Source organism: Apodemus sylvaticus, chromosome 11, assembly GCF_947179515.1.
Source record: "Apodemus sylvaticus chromosome 11, mApoSyl1.1, whole genome shotgun sequence".
In the NCBI taxonomy this organism is placed as follows: domain Eukaryota; kingdom Metazoa; phylum Chordata; class Mammalia; order Rodentia; family Muridae; genus Apodemus; species Apodemus sylvaticus.
Window position 1 is genome coordinate 76,520,686 of NC_067482.1, and position 7,982 is coordinate 76,528,667.

Consider the following 7,982-nt stretch of genomic DNA (forward strand, 5'->3'; position numbering starts at 1 on the left):
GACCCTGGCCTCACACGGGCTTCTATTTTTACACCCAAACACGTTCTCAGCCCCCGGAGCCCGATTTGGAACTTGAAAGCAGCCTGTTCTATTCTGGGACCCACTTCCGGCCTTGGTGGTGCGATGGAGGCGGTGTTTGTACACACAGGCTGCTCTGCCCTCTGCCCTCCCCACCTCCCTGCCTTGTGTCTTTTCCTGCCCTCTCTTGTCCACATAACCTCCAGGACAATGATGGGGTCTGGGAGGAGAAGACCACAGGCTTGGCCAGGGAAGCTGTGGACTTCAACAGAAATGTGGTTCCCCATTATCTCCCGAAAGGCCCACCACTCACCCAAGCCTGTGCCAGGACGGGTGGACAGCCTTTCCCCAGGCAGCACCGGACACTGAGACATGGGGTGAAAAGTGGCCCATGTGACAATGAAAAAGTTTTCCAAAACCAGTGGTGGGAGGAAAAGAGGAAATATATAAGCCAGGCCCAGGAGCCTCGAGGCCTGGCTCCTGTCCTTGCCCTAGACCTGCCCCAGGCCCTGCCAAGGTAGGTCTGCCTAACAGAAATGAACGTGGGCTCACCCACAAAGCTCCAGAACCACGTGCCCCTCCAGGCCTGGCACTGGGTCCAGATGGGCACCACCCAAGTTTCAGCACAGCCTGGCCGCTTCCTCTCCCTTCTATTCTTCTGTCTTAGACTTTGCTCTCCATTCCCACCCATGAGAACCCCAAACCATGCTGGCCAGACCCAAGACTCCCAGATGCTACGTTGTGCACCCCAAATGCTGTATAGCCTTGGGACATAGTGTTGACCCCTCAATACCTTGGTCCTTACTGTGCCCGTTCCTTGAAAGCTACACTGGAGCCTTCCTATGCCACAGACGGACCCCAGCCATGGAGGAGGCCAGACAGGCTTTACCCAGAAAGTCCCTGTTGACTCTGCATCTCCCGCCACAGAGGTAGGACTGGAAAAGTGACAGCTGTGACAAGTGGCCAGACTCAGGCTCTACCCAGATGTTTTCCTGCAAAGGACCCCCCTCCCCAGGCTGTGGCTTTCCCATCACAAAAGAAAGCTTCCACACAAGCAGAAGGCCAGCAGGAGAGAGAGAAGGGGCTCACTGCATGTGAGGCTGAACCTGTCCTGCCCCGTCCTGTCCTGTGGTCGTGAGTACCCAGGTGAGAGGCAGTCAGCAAGATGTCCTCCTTCGGTCGTGCATTGACTGAGATTAGTAAAGTCTATTTTCCTTATTTACCATCTTAAGAAGTGGGCACTCTAACTCCAGGCACTCCCTCTGCAGACCTAGGTGAACTGAGCCTGAGGCACAGATTCAGATCAAGTTCCCTCATTTCAGCCAGGTCAATGCTTGGGATGCTGGGGCAGGAGGATTGCCTGAAGTCTGAGGCCAGTCTGGGCTACGTAGTGACTTTTAGGGTGGTCTGAGCCACAGTTTGAGAAGTCCCAGAGCTGGCAAGTTTCACAGAACACAGAAGTTGCCCTCCTCCCCCTTCTCCAGAGGCCCCAGTTCAACTCTGCCCACTTTTTTCTGTTTGTTTCACTTCCTCATTCCTAAAGGACGCTGTTATTGCTACTTCCTGATCCCCAGCATTGGCACTTGCCTCAGACAGTGATGCCACACGCTGAGCCTTCACGCACAGCTCCTGACTTCTAGTCTCCTCTCCTCAGCGTGAGCCTCCTGGAGTTCCTGAATGCTTCCATTTAGCATTCGTTCACCTTTCTGAAATAAGTCATTTAAATCCCACCAACGCCCACACCTCCCCGAAGGCCCTCCACTATACCAGACACACCGTCTGACTACACCAGACTTCTATGTGCGGCCCCCACAGCCCCCCTTCACCAGTGTCTCGCCACTCTCTTTGCTTCCCTGGAATCCCCTACAGTGACGTTCCCACTTCCTCTTTCTCGGTTTCCCCTTCTTTTTGGAGAAGCACACCCTCAAGTGGATCCTAAGAAGGGAACATGTTTTCTGAGGACTCCTCCTGTACTATGGAGGAATCCTGTGTCTCTGAGCTTTGTATCTTAGGACTGGTAGCCACAGTTCTAATCCTGGTCCTTTCTCTATATATATTTCTAAGGTCCCTGAATCAAGACTCTGAGATTCCTGTAGACAAGCCTGTATCCATTTGCCTTCCTGTATCTGAATATGCTGTCCATCCTTTTTTCCCCTTTTCTTTCCTTTTGTTTTTCCAAGATAGGATTTCTCTGTCCTGGAACTCATGCTGTAGACCAGGCTGGCCTTGAACTCATGGAGATTCACCTGCCTCTGCCTCCCTAGTTCTGGGATCAAAGACATGCACCACCGCCACTGGCTTCAGTCCATCCTTTTAACCTGTATCTTAGTGTAGTTTGATAAACACCATTACCAAAAGCAACTTGGAGAGGAAAGGGATTTTTAGGGAATTTAAAAAAAAAAAATCAAAAAACTTCCAGTTTCTAGTCTATCATGAAAGGAAGCCAGGGCAGGAACCTAAGACGGGCGCCTCAGGCAGGAGCCTGGTGGCAAGAACTGCAGCGGCCATGGAGGAGGCTGCTGACTGGCTTGCTCCCTTGACTTGTTCATCCTGCTTTCTTGTAGAAACCAGGACCACCAGCCTAGAGTGCCACAGCCCACAGAGGGCCCTTCGGCATTAGTCAAGAAAATTCTCGCACAGGCTAATTTGAGGGAGACATTTCCTCAATTGAGGTTCATTCCTTCTTCCCAGATAACTCAAGCTTGTGTCAAGTTGACAAGAATCAAACAATACAACAACCCAATGAGTATAACCTGGAAGTCCAATTTTCTTCCCTCATTCCTGCTTTCTAGATCTTTTATGATGCAATGTTAGGCTCCTATATTTTTCCTTTAATATCTCTTTCTCATACATCTTTTTTTTTTTTTTTTAAATCAATGCTTAGCTCTACTTTAAGATTTCCTCTATCCCGGGCTGGAATCAGAAGATAAAGGTTCTGGCTGCCAAACCTTCAGGATCCACGTGGAAGACGGGAGAATCAGCCCCTTTAGGTTGCCCTCTGATCTCCACAAGTTTGTCCTTGCCCTCTCTCTCAAGAATTAATTAATTTAATAAAGATTTCCTCAATCTTATCTTCCAGTTTGATTGAGCTAAGAAACTCCCAGTTCTTCTATGCTCATGTACATATATACATATGTACTTTTCTAGGATATTTATTTTTTTAAAGGATTTTTTAAATGTTTATTTATTATATGTAAGTATACTGTAGCTGTCATCAGACACACCAGAAGAGGGTGTCAGATCTCATTATGGATGGTTGTAAGCCACCATGTGGTTGGCTGGGATTTGAACTCAGGACTTTTGGAAGAGCAGTCAGTGCTCTTAACCGCTGATCCATCTCTCCAGCCCCTATACATTTCAAGATATATGTATATACATACACATATTGAACTTCTATGATCATGTGTGTATGCTTGTCTATGTATATATGTGTATATATGCATATATAATATGCATATTATATACATATTATGGAGAGAGAGAGAGAGAGAGAGAGAGAGAGAGATGAGATAAAGAGAGAGAGAAGCCGGGCAGTGGTGGCACACGCCTGCAATCCCAGCACTCTGGGAGGCAGAGGCAGGCAGATTTCTGAGTTCAAGGCCAGCCTGGTCTACAGAGTGAGTTCCAGGACAGCCAGGGCTATACAGAGAAACCCTGTCTCGAAAAAAAACAAATCCAAAAAACCAAGAGAGAGGGGGTGGATCTCATGTAGCCCAGACTGACTTTGAACTCCTGATGGTCCCACTTTCCATTCCTGAGTGATGGGACCACAGGCGTGCGCCAGCACCCCAGTACACTCGGCCTCCATGCATGATGGGCAACCATTCTGCCAACCGAGCTAAACCTGAAACTTCCACAGTCATATTTTTAATTTTCAAGAGTTCTTTATATTTCCTAAATATTCTTTCTTCTCAACACTCAGTTCTATTTTTTCATGAATATGTACAAATCTCTATCTTTGCTTCTTGAGGGTATGGATCGCATGTTCTGAGCCAGCTGTGGTGGCACATTGTAGTCTGAGCTAATCAGAAGGCTGGGGTGAAAGCGTGGCTTAGGCCCATTTCCTGGGCCCCAGGCACAGCTTTTAGGATGTGTTCATGGCAGACCTTAGCATACGTGTAACCCACTTAGCTACTGTTTCCACCAATATAATTGTTAAAGATCTTTGCCGGTGACTTTCTCTGTTCTATAGCAGAATCTCATGTAGCATGCAGCTGCCTCTGTAGAGGAATGTGTTTTCTGGAGTTCCTATCTCTGGGCCATTGTTTTTCATTCTTGACTCTGGAATGAGCTTTCTCTTTTCCCCTTTGAAGTGAGGGCTGTGCTTTGCCTGGACAGACACATTTTATCCCTCTGAAAGAAGAGGGTTGTAACATAGTATTGTGTCTGAATTTGCCATAGTCCCTGTTTCCATGGAAAACCACAAATTACACATGGTATTTTGACCCTTGCAGCACCCAGGAAGGCCCAATCTGGACTACCGTTTTAAACTTCCCTGAGTTCTTTGCCTGGAGAACATGACTGGGTCTCAGGTCTGGTCTCTAATCCCGGCCTGAGGTCCTGAACACAGGAACCTACTCCAGCTCACAGCTGGGTGCTGTAAGCTCCACACCATGGCTGCACACGTAGCACTGTTGCCCTTTGTGAGACACAGCTGCGGAGCTCACTCCTAAAGAGCTGTCTAGAAGTGGAGCCCAGGCTCTAGGCTCATACACCTCCACTGTCAGGACTCGTGTGTGTGTGTGTGTGTGTGTGTGTGTGTGTGTGTACATACTCTTCCCCTGAGGAAGCAGAGGGCAGAGCTACCAAGTATGATGCTGCATCTAGGGAGCCATGAGTAGTGCCTTGTCCTGTTCCCGTGTATAATGGGAGTGGGAGGAAATGGCTGTGTATATGAAAGTGAAACTGGAAAATAGTCCATGCTGCCTGTCACACTAGGAGAAAAAAGAATACCCCAAAACAGAAATGAAATCTTTGAACTGTGCTTGATTCAAGGCAACCTGGGAAAAGAGAAATAAACCTACTGTCTTCAAGCCTTCTCTTAGCATATTTTATGGATAAACGGAACAAAGGCATCTCTAGTTCAGTGTTGCTTCTCTGGACAGGTGGTGGGCTGTGTCTCTCTGTCTGCTTTTTCTTTGTTACTGTCTTTCTGTATAGAGGAAAAGGAGAGTTCCTGTCACCAAGGCCACTGAGTCTTACATTGAGTCCTCCCATTTGGGTGACCTCTAGAACTCAGAACAAACTATCGGTATCGTGTGTATGGGTTGAGTTGCACAGGAGGCATGCACCTGCGCATGGAGTACAGCTCTCTCTCACAGTTCCTCACACTTACCTCCTGCAAGACTTTCCCTTAATGTTCAGAGCCCGCTCCAAAGGAGAGCCTGGGTCCACTTCTGAGAGCAGTGAGATTGTTGAGTTAGATGAGGCACTTTGGGACAATAGTAGACCCAGAAATAAGCAGGCATTAGGATGCACAGGCGTCTTTCACTGGGTAACTAAGTCTAGGTGCCCAAGTTCTAGGGATGAGATGCCCCTAGCCAGCCACCCAGGCTCAGTCAGATGTTGTACAAGCCTACTAGAGTAGGTGGGGTTGGTGCCTGAAGTTCTAGTCCCCAAGCCTTTTTGGCCACACTGCCCCCTTGTGGACACTTCCCTGGAAGGACCCTCGTACCTGTGAGGGCCTCATGTTTGTGTGAATGTTACAGTAGCATATGCGCAGAGCTTTGAGATGTGTTGACATCAGGTCAGTCACCAACCTCACTGGCCACAGACTCCCATGTGAGCCTTTTCCCCTCAGAGGGAAGCCTCTGCTTTTTACACAGCTTCCTTTGGGCTCAACAGGCCCTTGAGGTCACAGGACAGGGCTCAAGTCCCAGAATTCAAAATAAAGCAGGAAAGAATTAGGAAAAGTTGCAGATTCCAAAGGAACCTGTGTGAGAGTCAGAGGAAGAGGCCTTCGAGGAATCAGACTGACAACTGTCCATCAGCAAATTAAGCCAGAGTTAGGTCAGTGGCCTGTCCACTTGCTCCACAGGATCACTGGAAACTCACGGCCCAGTGGGGCTCAGAACGAGAGTCCTTCTCTGAGACTCTGGGATCTCCAGTCTTCTCCCATTCCACACTTGGGCATCCCTAAGTATAATCCCAGAACTCAGAAGACTGGGGCAGAAAGGTTACCTTGAGTTTGAGGCTAGCCTGGTTTACAAAATGAGTTCCAGTTTGGTCTACAGAGTGATACCCAATGTCAAAAAGTAAAGAACAAGATCCAAGCACGGTAGCACACACCTTTAATCGTAGCACTTGGGAGACAGAGGCAGGCGGATCTCCATAAGTTCCAGGCCAGCCTGATCTATATAGAGAATTCCAGGCTAACCTGGGCTATAAAGTGAGATGCTGTCTCAAAACCAAAACAGAAGAGAACAACAACAAAAACAAAATAAAATAAAGAACAAACCAAAAAGATCTTCAAGGGGCTTGCAGAGATAGCCCACTGACTTGCCAGCAGATAGCCTGAGGGCTGAGAGATAGCCCAGTGTAAGCAGATAGTCTGAGAATCTGATTTTGGACTCATAGCACACATGTGAAACCAAGCATGATTACACATTACACACATCTATGACCCTAGCACGGGACCTGGGGTTTGGAATGGGGACAGGCGGATCCCTGGAACTTGCTGGCCAATCAATGTAGCCAATTCATGAGCTCTGTCTCCAAAAAAAAAAAAAAAAGGTGAAGAGAGACAGTGGAAGACACTCAACATCAACTTTACAAACATCAACTCTACACACATACCCCCACACGTGCATGTTATATGTACATACATCACACACTCACACATACATGAATAGTATATGTACTCATATACATATCGTGCACACATGCATGTTACATACATTTTTAAAAGATTCCTGTGGGCTGGAGAGATGGCTCAGCGGTTAAGAACACTGACTGCTCTTCCAAAAGTCCTGAGTTCAAACCACATGGTGGCTCACAACTATCAGTAATGAGATCTGACCCCCTCTTCTGGGGTGTCTGAAGACAGCTACAATGTACTTACATATAATTAAATCTTTAATTAAAAAAAAAAAGTCGGGCAGTGGTGGCCCACGCCTTTAATCCCAGCACTTGGGAGGCAGAGACAAGCAGATTTCTGAGTTTGATGAGGCCAGCCTGGTGAGTTCCAGGACAGCCAGGGCTATATAGTGAAACCCTGTCTCGAAGAAACAGACAAACAAACAAACAAACAAAAACAAACAAAGAATGGCCTGGTTGGAAGAGCTGTGTCATTATGGGCAGAGAGATTTTGAGGTTTCAGCATGTTCTCTGCTTCCTGCTTGGGGATAAGACATGAACTCTCAGCTAGAAACATCTGACCCTAATCCCACTTAAATGCTTCTATAAGCTGCCTTGATCCTGGCATTTTGTCACAATAATAGAAAAGAAATACACACACATTCTCTGGTGCTACAACACCCCTACCAGGTAGGGAAGGCAGCAGCTGTGACCAGCTCTTCTGAACAGGGCTCCAAGGGCTAAGAAGGAACTGAAACCAAGCGAGCCAGGTCTGTGACTCCAGTATCCAATCCCGTTAATTCTTGGCGAGGTCTGGCTTTGGTGAGGTTGGCTGCGAGCAGACAGGACATTGAGAACAGGAGACTGAGCAGAGAAGGAGAAACACATCCTCACATAAGGAGGGGACCCCCATGAGGTCTTAGCAAGGAGCCTTTGAAAGAGCTTCACGGAGGAGAGACTTCCCAGGGGAAAAACAGTGTTTGTATGGAAGCCGTGGAAGGAAAGGGCCAGCACCCTCCCGTCTTCTGCTTGAAGAACAGCTTCTAGCGCTAAGCCCATTCTAACTCGAATTTAGGGACATGCTGGGGTTTGGTGGCTGGCTCTGGGCTCCATCATGTACTCTGGATGGGAAGACCTCTCCCTGTATGAAGAAACCCATGCCAAGTCCC